This window comes from Myxine glutinosa, chromosome 13, assembly GCF_964187855.1.
Source record: "Myxine glutinosa chromosome 13, kmMyxGlut1.1, whole genome shotgun sequence".
In the NCBI taxonomy this organism is placed as follows: Eukaryota; Metazoa; Chordata; class Myxini; order Myxiniformes; family Myxinidae; genus Myxine; species Myxine glutinosa.
Window position 1 is genome coordinate 66,620,589 of NC_136273.1, and position 16,530 is coordinate 66,637,118.

Sequence of the window (16,530 nt, forward strand, 5' to 3'; positions counted from 1 at the left end):
ACCTCACCACCAAGTAATTTAAAACACCTCACCACCAAGTAATTCAAAACACCTCACCCCCATGGAATTTAAAATACCTCACCACCAAGTAATTTAAAACGCCTCACCACCACGTAATTAAAAACACCTCACCACATAATTAATAACACCTCACCACCACATAATTAAAAACACCTCACCACCAAGTAATTCAAAACACCTCACCATCACGTAATTCAAAACACCTCACCGCCATGTGATTTAAAAACACCTCACCACCACGTAATTCAAAATACCTCACCACGACGTGATTCAAAACCACCACCACGTTATTAAAAACACTTCACAACCACGGAAACAAAGTTTCAGGGAGTAGTTCAGTGACAACAGACACTGCCCAGATATGTAGATATATAGATAACTAGCAGAGGTACCGGCTTTGCACGGGAGTGGGAGGAGGAGGGGAGGGGGAAGAGGAGGGGAGGGGAACGGGGGGGAGGGGGGGAGGGGGAAGCGGGGGAGGAGGAGGGGAGGGGGAAGAGGAGGGGAGGGGAATGGTGGGGGGAGGGGGAAGGGGGGGAGGGGGGGGAGGGGAAGGAGGGGAGGGAAGGGTGCGGGGGTGCCCAGGGGAAGAAGGGCCCCTCCCCTCCCCCTCCCCCCCTTTCCCCTCCCCCCCCACCCTCCCTCCCCCTTCCCCCTCCCCCTCCCCCTTCCCCCTCCCCCTCCCCCTTCCCCCTCCCCCTCCCCCCTCCCATCCCCTTCCCCCTCGTTCCCCTCCCCTTCTCTTCCCCCTCCCCTCCTCCTCCCCCTTCACACCAGGGGGGTTGACTCAGCCTGTCATCCCACCGAGGTCGGAAGTCGGAACTCATTGTCGTCAAATAAATGTAGCCTGTATGTTTCACTCTTTGTCACATGCCGTTGGTCCCATGTCAATCGGATGAAGTTGAAAAATTAACGTTACGAAGGTTCTCTGGGACGTACTGATTCCGAATAATGAAGTTGAAAAATTAACGTTCCGAAATACGCTAATTACGCTAACAGAAGCGCTGGAGGGAGCACTGCGCTCCCTCCCTTAGATTCCCTCCCTCTTCTGCTAGCGCTAATTACGCGTAACACACTAATTTTAAAACCCGAAGTTTTTTTAATTTTAAGGTGTGCTGTAGTCAGAAGCGCTAGAAGCGCTGCGCTCCCTCCCTTCGAATCCCTCTCTCTTCTGCTAGTGCTAATAATACGCTAATTTTAAAACCCGAAATTTTTTAAATGTTTATGTCTCCGTGACATTCCTGGGACCATCCCGAGTCGAACAGTACTTTCCGCTCGCAAATCCGTCCACGGGTTCTCGAGATCTTAGAGATCATAGATAGATCAGGATACAGACACAGAGGCCAACTCTACTTTATATATATAGATGACTGTACCTGAGTTGCTGTTTTGTCATGGTTTACACCAATCATAATTCAAACAATCATAATGCACAAATGTATTTGTAATATACGTGATATTACATTTTATAAACAATTGACGTTGAAAACTTAAGGTGAAAAAACAAATTCCCCCCAAAAATTCCCCCCCCCCAAAAAATATATACCCTTAGGACATACCGACGGGAGAGATAGGTGCATACCAGAAGTTTGGTACGATTTCACAAAAGTTTGAGGGAGTAGTTCAGTGACTTTCAGAGTGAAATCTTTCATAAAATATTTTTTGTTTTTGCACGAGCTTCCGTGTGTGTGTGTGACCCACTCACCCCCCCCCCCCCATGTGTGTGTGACCCACTCACCACCCCCCCATGTGTGTGCGACCCATTCCCCTGTGTGTGTGTGTGTGTGTGTGTGTGTGTGTGTGTGTGTGTGTGACCCACTCCCTCATGTGTGTATATGTGACCCAGTGACCCACTCCTCCCCCCTCGCGTGTGTGTGTGTGTGTGTGTGTGACCCATCCCCCCCCCCCCCCTTGTGTGTGACCCACTCTCCCCATGTGTGTGACCCACTCCCCCCACGGGTGATCCACTCCCCAGTGCAGTGTGCGTGATGTGCGAGGGAGAGGATTTGAGCTCTTGAAGTCACATTTTACATGAGATGTAATTACACATTTCAAACGGTATTTCCCATGTGCACGCACATGCATTCACATGTTATCAGAAGTAAATACATTGTGTAGATGACGTCTTTTGTGGATCTGATAAATTTCCAGTAACCATTTTGTAAAACTGAATGTGCAGCATCTAAATGAAGATGTCCAAATGTCACACATGTCCATGCCCGTGGGATTCCCACGGGCGACCCCTCTAGTATATATATATTATGCTTTCCCGGCTGTCGGTGTATGGTCTTTTTGACAGCCCGTTGCTAAATTGGTATCGTACGGGTGGAGGGTTTGACCTCGAGTCCACCAGGCGGTCCACCATAACATTGGTCCATCAGGATTGGGATCAGAATACTGGTCCAAATTCGGCGGTCATATAATATTAACTCAAATCACAAGACCATAACCTCATCTTTAATGTCAACTTTAACACTAATGCTGAGCACTAACTCAACCACAACACAAACCCAAATGTTAACATTTACCCCAAAATTAATGTTAACTCCAACCACAATCCTCAACCATAATGTCAACATTAACACTAATCCTTAGCACGAACTCAACCCCAACATTAACCGTAATGCTTAGCACTAAGCCTATCTACAATCCTAATAGACCACAATACATCCATATCTAACTCTCTGTTTCGTGCAACATTACTGGGGGCAACTTTATTCTTGATCAATAATTCCAAAAATATTATAAGCATTCATAAAATGTGTCCCCAATCCTCAAATTTGCTCATAAAAGCATAAAAATCGAATAATTTCGGTGAATAATGTCACATTAAATTTTGCTGACCAGTCGATGCACGTGATGAAATAGGCCAATCAGCGTTACCGTATTTGACGCTCAGTGAAATTGATGACATAGTTTCCCAGAATAATCCAATCACGGTCGCCGTGCCATTGCACTGCGAACCAAAGATGGCGGCACCCACGGAATGCAGTTCTACGGCGGATCGCACATTTTCTTCAAAATTTTGCGTTATGCACGTAGATTCTACAACAAAAGGTAACTTCATCGTGTTCAATAATGAATCGTGGAAACGATTTGTCGATTTCGCTCGCAAATGGGTGAATTAGGACTGCAAAGAGAGTGATATAGTTACCGAGATTGCAACAAAGCTTGGCATTGATTTTCACGATACTGCCACATGCATTGCGGCTCAGCCCTCGCCGTCGAGTAACATCGGCTACCACTACAATTGCTGCAAGCGCTTCTGTGACATCAGTAAAATCAGAAGAAATGAGAATTCATTTGCAAAGAATCTCCTTCTCAAGGACAAGGTATGTGTAAACTCATGCACCATGCATTGAGAAAGACTTTAAAATTAACTTATGTAACGTTAGATTGGACATGTGAATGATGATGATGATTTGGTGGAAGACTAAGTTAGTGACTTTGTGTAATGTTCAACTTGCTGTAGTACTAGTAGTACAATTTTACTGTAATTTTGGAATCATTGTTATTCAGGGAATTATAAATGTCAATGATTTGATATTAAACTTAAAGCCATTATTGGAGGGGGCGGACATAGACTACAGGAACTTTTGCAAATCTGTTAACTGGGGATCAGTGAAGCAGGTGCATACAACAGCCTTCCATGTGTGTTTCCTTCAAATTCACCTCATACACTCATATCTTTTCGTCTCGGTGTTGGTGTTGTGTGCGGTTTAGTTTGTGGTTTATGTTTCAGTTTGTGTGGGTGCTTTTGGCTCAAACGAGATTAAGCACATAAATGTTAATAATAATAATAATAATAATAACAATAATATATTCCTATCATTAATACTCTTAGTATTATTATTATTATTATAAATGCACGTTATTAATTTATGAAGCCGAAGAGATAATAACATGTTCACTGAACAACAACAACAACAACAACAACATGCATTTTAAGGCCATTTTCCCTGCTAGAGCGGGGGTTAGCCTTGCGGTCCCCATGACAATCTTCTCCATTTTCCCCTATTTCTGCATCTCTCCTTGTTAACCCCCTTGCCGCATTTCGTCTTCCACCATCATTAGCCAAGTCTTTCTCGGTCTTCCCCGTCCTCTACTTCCTTATACATTTATTTCCATCACTCTTCTCAACCAGTCACTTTCATCCTCCTCAACACATGACGAAACCATCCAAACCTGTTCCTCTTCACAGCTATCAATCACAGGCTCTATTCCCATCATCTTTCGCAAATCATCATTTGTCTTCCTCTCTCTCAACGACACTCCGCACATCCACCGAACATTCGCATTTCCACCCTTTCCAGCCTTCGTTGCTGCTCTACATTCATGACCCATGTCTCGCTCCCATAAATCATAACACTTCTCACACATGCAGCATACACCTTTCCCTTCAGCTTCACGACACTCCCCTCCGCATCAGCACGCTACTCAGTTCCTGAAACTTCTTCCATGCACATCTCACTCTAGCAACCGTTGCCGAGTCTGATCCACCTTCTCCATTCAGCATGTCTCCGAGGTAGCAAAATGTTTTCACACCTTCCAGCTTCACGCCGTCTCCAAGATGCAACTCAACATTTCCTCCATCTACAGCTCCCTCTGTGCACACCTTACATTTGAATGTAGCTGCCACACTGGTTAATGACCCTCTCAAACCAATACATTTTTGATGAACCCACTCAGCGCACATTGTACATTGAATGGAGTTCACTACGACACCCTTCCTACACACAGCACAGGGCCACTTCCCAGTTCTTTCCACCTCACCACATGCTTTACCACTTGCCATCACCTTCGTCTTTCTTATATTCACCTTCAGACCTTTTGTCTCCATACATTCCTTCCATTTGTTCATCTTTTCCTTCAGTCCATCCATACTTTCCGCAATCAACACCAGATCACTGAACATCTGATGTTCACTGAACAATCTGATTAAAAAGCCAGGCAGCCATCATGCACTTCATGTACCATTTGTTAATATGCATTTTCATCAACTGCTCGTTATAAATTTCTGAGCACCCCTTGTGCGTGGGGACATGAATATTCTTAATTAGTGACACATTTCCTACAAACCCCATTAAAGTTTTAAGTTGCCCCCATCGTTGTTGCACGAAAATTGAAAATTAAGCGCATATATACTGCATGCCCTATGGCCTGTAACCAGAATGTTAACATTAACCCCCAACCCAATGTATGCGTATGTCCACATGGAAATCAACTTTAGTATCGCCCCACAAGCAGCCATATTGTTTCTACTGTTTGGTCAGCACGGTTTGACGAAGTTGTTTAATCAATCCATAACATGTTTGCGTCTAATTTAACCACAATGCATTTCGTCCGGGTGAGCCGTGTCCTTACTGAGGTCGTGTGTGTCCTCACCTAAATCTATTGTAATCTGCATGTTTCATTCGAATACGTGTCACACGTGGCTTTGCACTTCCATTGAATAGGTAGTCAGGTTAGTGTAGCAGCATAGCAAACCTGTTGTGCATTTTGTGATACAAGCACCAAATTTGGCACAAATGTACATTAATATGTTGCGAACATTTTCAGATATTGGGCCACTTGAAATTCCGTAATTTTTTTTTTCAAATTTTTTCAAATTTCGTAATTTCAAATTTTTCGGGTGACACCGTCACAATTTCGGTCTTCGAGGCCGGCCGATATAGTGGGGCGGCTTAGCCCAAATATTCAAAAGAATTGTGCATTTTGTGATACAAGCACCAAATTTGGCACAAATGTACATTAATATGTTGCGAACATTTTCAGATATTGGGCCACTTGAAATTCCGTAATTTTTTTTTTCAAATTTTTTCAAATTTCGTAATTTCAAATTTTTCGGGTGACACCGTCACAATTTCGGTCTTCGAGGCCGGCCGATATAGTGGGGCGGCTTAGCCCAAATATTCAAAAGAATTGTGCATTTTGTGATACAAGCACCAAATTTGGCACAAATGTACATTAATATGTTGCGAACATTGTGTGGTCAGCAATGAAGACGAGAGTCTGAATTACATGTATGCAAAAGACCTTGTGAACCAGTGAAGCAAATACACGGGTAAGCATGAATTAAATCTAGGGCATGATATCATTTCCATGATGTTTACCTCTACACTCAATGGTGGAAGGAGGTAATGTTTTGATCCCAGCTTGTCTGTATGTCTGTTTGTCTGTTAGTCCACAAAATTCCAGACAAAGCTTGTAGTAGTGGTAGTTGTAGTGGTAGTGGTGATAACAGAAATTGTTATATAGAACTGAACTTATATTATTATTATATGCAGAAAATAACTTCATTTCTATATGCCCTGCAGTGGACAGGTTAATTGGTTTATGCACTGAAGGGGTCACCCTGGTGTGCACTGCTGTGTTCTGCCTCACTGAGTTGTTCAGGTATGATGTACTCAGCACAAGCTTCCGGTCAGCCCGGAGGTGGGGGTGCGGGGCCTGTCACGGAACGTCAAAACAAACGGCCTGCCGGGGCCGCCCAAAAGTCGGGCGTGAGGGGCGCGTCCACTAATGGAACGCCTCTCGCTTCCCAGATCGAGGGCCACGTGGTCAGGAGAACCTCGTCCCTTCCGGTCACACTTTGCCTATCGGCCGGCCTCGAAGACCGAAATTGTGACGGTGTCACCCGAAAAATTTGAAATTACGAAATTTGAAAAAATGTGAAAAAAAAAATTACGGAATTTCAAGTGGCCCAATATCTGAAAATGTTCGCAACATATTAATGTACATTTGTGCCAAATTTGGTGCTTGTATCACAAAATGCACAATTCTTTTGAATATTTGGGCTAAGCCGCCCCACTAGGTTCACTATGTCAATAAATTATATTTCGTTCAAAATCATGGTAGATTAGCAAACCTATACATTTTTGGAAAGGTTATAGCATAAGGAAACTAAAAATCAATGTTTACATTTGGAGAGATACCTGTATGGCGGCCATTTTGGATTTTCAAAATGGCCACTGTAAAATACATATTTTGTTCTATTTCTGCCTCTAATTACCCTAAAAACTTTTAAAAATATACTAAACCTATATTTTCAGGGACAAGGAATCCAACGAAAGTATCAAATTAGTGCTATGGGGAATGGTAAGACACGAATCAAAGGTTTTGAATTGCAAAATACTGTCTTTATATTCGCGATAAGTTGCATAATCAAATACATGTTATCATTTTGTACAGGCAGTTAATAACATCAAAATGTGTCACAATAATTCATATCACCAAACATACACAGGCAGTCAGCAAAATCATATATACGCATGCAGTCAGTATAACTTCACATCTACACAGGCAGTCAATGACAAAATATACACAGGCAGTCAATGGTATCAAACATACACGATTACAAAATATGCCATTTAGAGTTCGTCATCACTGTCCTGTGTGTCGTATCCGACAATATAGTCCGCATCGATTTCACAGTCCGTTCCACACAAGCAAAGGTCGGTCAAATTGATTGGCAAATCGAATTGGTCGAATGGTCGATCGAATCGAATTCGATGAATCGAATCGAATCGAATCGATCGAATTGGTCGAATGGTCGAATGGTCGAATGGTCGATCGAAGCGATTGGTCGAATGGTCGAATGGTCGAATTGGTCGAATGGAATTGGTCGATTGGTCGAATTGGTCGAATCGAATTGGTCGGAATTGGCAAATGTAAACATTGATTTTCAGATTTTCCATGTAATAACGTTTCCAAAAATGTATAGGTTTGCTAATGTACCATGATTTTGAACGAAAAAACATAGTGAACCTGACTAAGGGGTTAATAGGATTTACATTTCAAATACAAATGTTAAATGATAACAATGTGTTTCTGATCTATAATTGGGTCGCACCCAGGGCCTTGTTGTGTGAGAAGGGTCACCGACACAAACACCCAGGTGAGGCTCTGCTTTGTTAAATGCTCTGTCCTGTTTCTCTTATGTTTAAAAAAAAAACGAGTGGATTGAATCAATCTCCCCAGGTAAAAATAGAGTGTAGATGGGAGCAGCACCAATTTCGATGTGTGTATAGAAAGAGGGCAGAAAGAGGAGGAACGATGGTTGGAGGAGAAGCCTGACCACTTTACCGGAATTGGGTTTCATGTCCAGCAGCGAGGCAATCCTCTGCAATAGAAACCATGCTAGGGATGCCTCCAGGGGTTTTGATGTCGGTTTTCAGCCTGGGCCTCAGGCTTCATGCACATTCATGACTTCGCCCGCCTGGTGCCTCGTCTCTCCATCTTTGACAGAAACGAGCCAGTCTTGTCGAGGATCTTGCATTTTTATGACTGCTCTTCAAATCTCCAATGGATGCTCATCGCCACAAGGTGACGAAGCCACTATTCTTACTGCTGACCAGCTGTGTGTCACCTTTGGTGCTTTTTTGTATGCTACGTCGAGGCTCGTGTAAGAGCTAAACTTGTTGGTGGTGATTGTTTGGCACAAAATATAAAGGGATGTTCCAAATAACCATGGGAGTAATAAACAAAAAAGAGGACACTCCATTTTCATCCATGTTCTTTAACATCCTTGGTTGTATGTCCCCACTGTGTTTTGATGGTACAAATTCATTGTCATTGTAAAATTGTTTCTATCAGGAAAGTTTATTGTTCCTCGCAGATTGAAATCACTCACAACGTTCAGCGGGCAAAAAAGTTCTTCCTCGTTTCAATGTAGAGCAGGACTCCATGTTCCATCTGGGAAATCCTCACTGAATAATTCAGCATCGCCATATATCCCCCTTCCCTCTGCCATCCTTCCATTCCGCTGCTGAGCAGATCTCAGGGAAGCCTGAGAATCCGTCGCGGAAAATCGGGCACAACCGTGAACCGTCTTCCCCCAACAACCTCGTTGGAATGAATGAATGAATGAATGAATGATCGTTTTAAGGCCATTTTCCCCGCTAGAGCAGGGGTTAGCCTTGCGGGCCCCATGACAATCATGGTTCCCTGTTTGAGGCAATGTTTTTATGGCCGGATGCCCTTCCTGACGCCAACCCTTAGTCACCTCTTACGATGCGCAGGGATACAGTGTACCTATTCTAAATCTGGGTACACACCGAGATCATTCATCCCAGCAAGCTGGTACTCAATTTGCCGACCTCGGAAGGATGACAGGCTGAGTCAACCCCCCTGGCGTTAATTCAGCGATCGACCGGGATTCGAACCCAGGATCCGAGGATCCCAAGCCGGCACCCTAACCGCTAAGCCAACACCAGGCTCTCGTTGGAAATGGGCACAATGGAAATTCCATGCCAGGTGATTTTACGTGCTATTCACGACAACACAGATGTAATGCAGGTGTCAGGACCTTTGGAGATTTAACGACAGACGATATAACCATTTGTCCTTGTTTTAAAACAATGCGAGTGGTCAGCTCTTCTATCGTCCTTGCATATGTACTCATCGATGTGGTTTAAATCCTGTTCAATCCACCCAATGGATAAACAATTTCTCTTTTGTTTTGAAAACATCACCAACTATCCTGATTAATTTTCTGGAAGCTCACACCAATTTTGCCATGTTGCACAATCCCTGGAACGATGTTGCACTCTCATTGTATTATTGATCACATGATCAATCTCAAACTCCTATGACTCACAGGAGTGATGTCATCACACTTAAATGAATATTAGAAGAAAAACAGTTGTGAGCAAGAAGCATGTTCATGAATGCAGCACATTTCTCAAACATTATTGCACACAATGAATTACACATGATTCAAATTACACAAAGCTTCACAATACTTCAATGCATACAAAGAGTGAATCCAAATGTGGAATGAATGAGTTACCGTAAAATGAAATGGTGTGGGAGCTGTGCTCGCACGATAAAGCCAGACAAAATGGACGACACAGGAACGAAGTTTCACCGAGCTATTTATTTAGCTCAAAACCAAAGAACTCAAAAGCACACTGAATCCGCCCCTCGAACGGGCGGCAATTTATATCGCAAACTGAACACACAAAAGCCACGCCTCTCAGGCGGGGCGTGGTATGCAAGATAGGTAAGTCACGCCTCTCGGCGAGGCGTGGTATGCAAGGCAAGTGTTCGCCCGAGAAAGACAAGTCTGGACACGCCCGGGCGAGTCCGGACAGGTGACCGCTCGCCGGTTGCGTCATCGGCCGGTGCACGGTAATTGTGTCATGCTTCCGGTAACCGCTAGATGCGCCCCCCCAGAATTAACCTGCACCGGGAGAGTCAGTTTGAGGGGGGTCCTGATGACCTGGCCAAAACGACCCCTGGCGATTCGTGTAGGGGTGGTAGGTGGCGTGGCGGTGGATGGTCGGGTGGGGGGCTTGGTTGACGGGGGACGGCCCCGTCGTGGAGCAAGGGCCAACCGTGGAGGTTGGTCGAGGTCCAAATGGGCGAGGCGGTCCACGGAGATGCGGTCCGGCTTGCCGCCGATGTCGATGATGAATGACTTGTCGTCCCTCTTCAGGACCCGGAAAGGTCCATCGTACGGTGGCCAGAGCGGTCCCCGGTGTGCGTCGTGCTGGATAAAAACGTACTCCGCAGTGCGAAGTGCTGAGGGGACGTGGGGTTGGGGGCAGCCGTGGTGGGACGTGGGCACTGGGGCGAATCTCCTGGCGGCCTCCTGGAGGTCCGAGCGTTGGCGAGCCGCGGACTAGGGGCCGGTGGCGTCAGGGATGAATTCGCCCGGCACGCGCAATGGCTGGCCGTAGACCAGCTCGGCGGTGGAAGCCTGGAGGTCCCCTTTAGGGGCCGTTCGGAGGCCCAAGAGGACCCACGGGAGCCTGTCGGCCCAACCGTCGTCCTGAAGGCTGGCTCTGAGAGCGGCCTTCATCGAGCGGTGGAACCGCTCGCACAAGCCGTTGTCTTGGGGGTGGTAGGCCGTGGTGCAGTGAAGCTTGACCCCCAAGGCCTGGGCGACTGCGCCCCAAAGCTCGGAGGTGAATTGCGGGCCTCTGTCGGAGGAGATGTCCGAGGGGGCGCCGAAACGGGCAATTCAGGTGCCAACGAAGGCCTGCGCCACGTCGGCAGATGTTGTTGATGCCAGCGGGACGGCCTCCGGCCACCTGGTGGTCCTGTCCACCATCGTGAGGAGGTGGGTGAAGCCCCGCGAGGAGGGGAGCGGTCCCACCAGGTCCACATTGACGTGGTCAAAGCACCGCGCGGGCACGTCGAATGGTGCCAATGGGGCCTGGGTGTGCCGGTGGACCTTCGCGGGTTGGGAGGCGACACAGGCATTGGCCCAGTCGCGGACGTCTTTACGGAGCCCGTGCCAGACGAATTTCGCTGCCAGGAGCTTCTGTGATGCTTTCCGGCCCGGGTGGGAAAGGCCGTGGAGGGCGTCAAAAATGTGCCGCTGCCATCCGGTGGGCACGATGGGGCGAGGTTGGCCCAGGGAAACGTCACACAGGAGAACTGTGCCTGTGTCCTCGAAGGGGACGTCGGCCAACCGCAGGCCTGTGTCCGCTGTCCGGAGGGCTTGCACCGTGGGGTCGGCGGTCTGGTCGGCCGCCATGCAGGCGAAGTCCACACCCAGGTGGATGGCATTCGCGCCGGACCGGGAGAGGCAATCGGCCACAGCGTTGTCCTTGCCCACAACGTGCCGGATGTCCATCGTAAATTCGGACACGGCAGAGAGGTGGCACTGCTGGTGGGCCGACCACGGCTCCGTAACCTTGGCCATGGCGAAGACCAGGGGTTTGTGGTCCACAAACGCCGTGAACGGGCGGCCCTCCAAAAGATGGCGGAAGTGGCGAATGGCCAGGTAAAGGCCGAGGAGCTCGAGTTCGAAAGCGCTATACTTGCGCTCGTTAGGTCGAAGCTGCCGGCTGAAGAAGGCCAGCGGTTGCCAAGCTCCGTTCACCCACTGTTCATGCACGGCACCCACCGCGTAGTCGGAAGCGTCCGTGGTGAGGGCGATGGGTGCATCGAGCGCCGGGTGCGCCAGCATGGTCGCGTTGGCGAGGGCCAGCTTAGCGCCCGTGAACACCGCGTCCATCTCTGTTGTCAAGGCGACGTCGTGCTGGCCGGCTTGCCCCGGAGGGCTTCGTACAGGGGGCGCATGAGTTGGGCGGCGCGAGGCACGAACCGATGGTAAAAATTTACCATCCCAAAAAATTCCTGTAGGGCCTTGATGGAGCGGGAGCGCGGGAAACTTGTGACTGCCTCCACCTTGGTAGGCAGCAGGACGGCCCCGCGCTTCGTGATGCGGTGCCCCAGGAAGTCGACGGCCGTTACGCCAAACTGGCATTTCGCCAGGTTGATGATGAGGCTGTGCTGGCCGAGGCGCACGAAAAGCGTGCGCAGGTGGACGAGGTCCTCCGCCCGGGAAGTGCTGGCGAAGAGAATGTCATCCAGGTAGACGAATAGAAAGGTGAGATCGCGCAGCACACTGTCCATCAGCCGCTGGAAGGCCTGGGCCGCGTTCTTCAGGCCGAACGGCATTCGGAGGAACTCGAAGAGGCCAAAAGGTGTAATTACAGCCGTCTTCGGAATGGCTGGACAGGTACCTGGTGGTAGCCCCGAATAAGGTCGACCTTGGAGAAGATCACCCGCCCCGCCAAACGGGCAGAAAAGTCCTGTATGTGTGGTATCGGGTACCGGTCGGGGGTGGTGTCGTCGTTGAGGTGGCGGTAATCGCTGCATGGTCGCCATCCGCCACCCGGTTTGGGCACGATGTGCAGGGGTGAGGCCCACGCGCTGTTCGAGCGCCGCACAATGCCCAACCGCTCCATTGCGTCGAATTCCGCCTTCGCCACGGCGAGTTTGGCTGGGTCGAGGCGGCGAGCCCTGGCGTAGACCGGTGGACCTGTGGTCGGGATGTGGTGTTCGACGCCGTGCTTGACGGCGACGGCCGAAAACGTCGGCTCCGTGAGGGCGGGAAACTCGGTGAGTAGGCGGGTGAAATCGTCCACGGCCGGGAGCGCGCAGGCTAGCTTGGTTCGAGCGGAGCTGCTCAATGAGCAAGCGAGCGAGCTGAAGGTCTCCACGTTGATGAGCCGACGCCGTTTGACGTCGACCAAAAGCCCATGCGCACAAAGAAAATCTGCACCCAACAAGGCCATGGGCACGTTCGCCGTGATGAAGTCCCACCTGAAGCGCTGGCCCCCGAAGCAGAATGTGACGCTGCGCGAACCGAAGGTGCGGATGGAGGAGCCGTTTGCGGCGACCAAGGCGGGGCCGCACAGCGCGGCCTGTTTTTCCTCCACTGAGGCGGGTATCACGCTCAGCTGAGCGCCGGTGTCTCACAAAAACGCCGCCCGGACTCCGTGTCCGTGATAAACAGAAGGCTGCCTGAATGGCCGATGCTCATGGCAGGCAGCGAGCGCCGGCCTGGTCGTTTCCCGACCCGCCGAAAGTGCACGGTGGGCGGCACGTTCTGGCCTTCGGCCCGAACCTGGCGTGGTAATAGCACATGGTCCTCTCTGGTGGAGGCTCCTACGGTCGCGTCGGGTTCGGTCGACGGGGCGTCACGGCGGTCGCAGCCGTCAGTGGCGCGGACTCGGCCGGTGGAGGCACCGGTCGTGGCGCGGGCATTGCCTCGGTTGGCCCAGGGTCCCAGGCGGCCGCTCCGACATTTCGCCTGGCCGAGAAAAAATTATCGGCCTCCTTGGCCAGGGCGCGAGGGTCCGTGATGGGCGAATTAGTCAAAGCTAACCGTACCTGCCCGGGTAGCTGCTGGAGGAACAGCTCGTGGAACAGGAAGTCCGGGCTGTGGTCACCGAGAAGAGCAAGCATGTGGTCCATGCTTTCGGATGGACGGGCCTCGCCCAGCTCCGGGAGGTGTAGTAGTTGTCGTGCGCGTTCGGTCTCCGTGAGTCCAAACGCACCGAGGAGTAGGCCTTTGAGCGCGCCGTATTTGTCGGCATCCGGCGGGTGCTGTAGGAAACTCAGGACCTGGGCCGCGGCGGAGGCGTTGAGCGCGGAGACCACATGATGGTAGCGCGTCGTGTCCTCCGTAATGTTCCGCAGGGCGAATTGAGAATCCGCTTGAGCAAACCAAACGGCCGCGTGAGATTCCCAAAAGCCCGGGAGCTTCAAAACTACAGCCGACTCCATCGCCGTGTTCGTAGAAAGGGGTCACCAATTGTGGGAGCTGTGCTCGCACGATAAAGCCAGACAAAATGGACGACACAGGAACGAAGTTTCACCGAGCTATTTATTTAGCTCAAAACCAAAGAACTCAAAAGCGCACTGAATCCGCCCCTCGAACGGGCGGCAATTTATATCGCAAACTGAACACACAAAAGCCACGCCTCTCAGGCGGGTCGTGGTATGCAAGATAGGTAGGTCACGCCTCTCGGCGGGGCGTGGTATGCAAGGCAAGTGTTCGCCCGAGAAAGACAAGTCTGGACACGCCCGGGCGAGCCCGGACAGGTGACCGCTCGCCGGTTGCGTCATCGGCCGGTGCACGGTAATTGTGTCATGCTTCCGGTAACCGCTACAACGGAATGAATTGTACTTTGCAGTGACTCACAATGTTTTTTGACAATCGTTTTTTTTCATTTCATTTATTATTTTGCAGATACATCAATACATCCATTTACATTAATGAACAGGATTAAATAATTAAATTGATTTATGTGGGGAAATTACATGCCCAGAACAGGAATCGAACCCAGGTCTCTGGTGAACAATACCAGTGCTGGTAAAAAAAATTAAATAATTAAATTTATTTATGTGGGAAAATTATCATAATTTTAATTATGATAATTTTTTTTCATATCATAATTTTTCCACATAAATCAATTTTATTATTTAATCCTGTTCATTAATATAATTGCTTCACTATGCCCCCAGTGGTGTTTATAATAGAGGACATGGATATGCCCCTCCATTGGAGGAAGACCCTCTTGTGTTCAGGCCATTAGTGCTCCTCTGGTTGGTAGCGAGTGCCCCGGAAGCATTGACGGAAAGAGAGTGGAAATTCTTTGTGTGGGAAAATTGTATGCTCAGTCAGGGTCGCCCAGATAGTTCAGATGGCAGAGCAATGGGACGGTTTTCCAGAGGAACTGGGTTCGATGCCTGGCCTGGGCATGTCATTTTCCCACATGAATCAATTTAATACATGCATTGCGCCCCTCCCTGCAAGAATGCTAAAAAGTGAACCGAATCGCTATTGAGTAGCTCTCCTTGGAGCGTTTTTTTCTACAAATAACTAGTTTACCAGATGGGGAAATGGGTTGATCAGTTTTATCAGCAAACTATATGGTGTTCTTAGAATACTTACCCTGCGCAGTCAACGTGTTCTGAGCCAACTCTTCTGTTTGTGAACGTTTTTCTTTTCTTTGATCCAATAGGGCTGTCAGACCACGTGAGCGATGACATCATACATTTATATTCTCGAATATAATTGTTGCTTAGATCACACTCAATACATTTCAAACTGTACTTTGCGTTTCGTTTATTTCGTTGCCATGTTTATTTCGTTTATTTCGAATTCGTTTATTCGTTGTTCTTATTCGTTCATTCGTTCTTCAACCACGTGTTTCTCCCCCATTTCCCCAGATAGTTTTCACTGTTAAACTTTAAAATGTTTAAACTTTCCCCTGAAGTACTGTATTCTGTCGTATATTATAACACCTTTTTCTTCTTCTTTAAAAGGTTGCTTTTGACTTGCTCACCAAATCTATTCATCCCCCCAAAAAATTCCATCTCTTACAGTTCCTTTTTTCTACATTCCCTAAATTCTCCTGCACTCCATCCCCCCTCCAGCGTCCTTAAACGTATTTTTGACTCGAAGGTCACAAGAAACTCATTTTGCAATAAATGTTCGTTTCCCATTAATTGTACACTTTCTAAAATCCAATCTCACCCCTCCCCTCCGAATCTTCCCCATCACCCCTCCCCTCCAAAACTTCCCCATCACCCCTCCCCTCCAAATCTTCCCCATCACCCATTCCTTTCAAATCTTCACCCTTGCCCCTCCCCTCCAAATCCTCCCCATCACCCATCCCTTTCAAATCTCCCCCTGTGCCCCTTCCCTCGTAATCTCCCCCCACACCCCTCCCCTCCTAGACTCCTCCTCGACCCTCCCCTCCTCGACTCCCCCCTCACCCTCCCCTCCAAATCTCCCCCATCTCCCATCCCTTTCAAATCCCTCCCCTGGTCCCTTCCCTCCTATACTCCCCCCAAACCCCTCCCCTCATAAACTCCCCCCTCGCCCCTCCCCTTCAAATCTCCCCACCCTCATTTCTTCTCCATTTCCCCCTCTCACCCCTCCTCCTCAAAGCGTCCTCCCCGCTTCTTCCCCCTTCCAACTCTCACCTCCATCTCCCCCAACCAATCACCATCAAACCTTTTGTCCGCCCCATCCTTCCCTTTCTCTGAGCTATTCTGAAATCTCTGACACACCTTCAACAGCTCTCCCTACCTCTTCCTCCTCTTCCTCATCTTACCCGACCCCTCCTCCCCCCTGTGCTGTATCCTATGCTCCCCCTCCCTCTTCATTAACAGTATGGACCTCAAACATCCGGGGCCTTCGTTCAAACTTAACTGATCTCTCCATACAGGTTGCTTCTGACAAACCAGACGTGATCT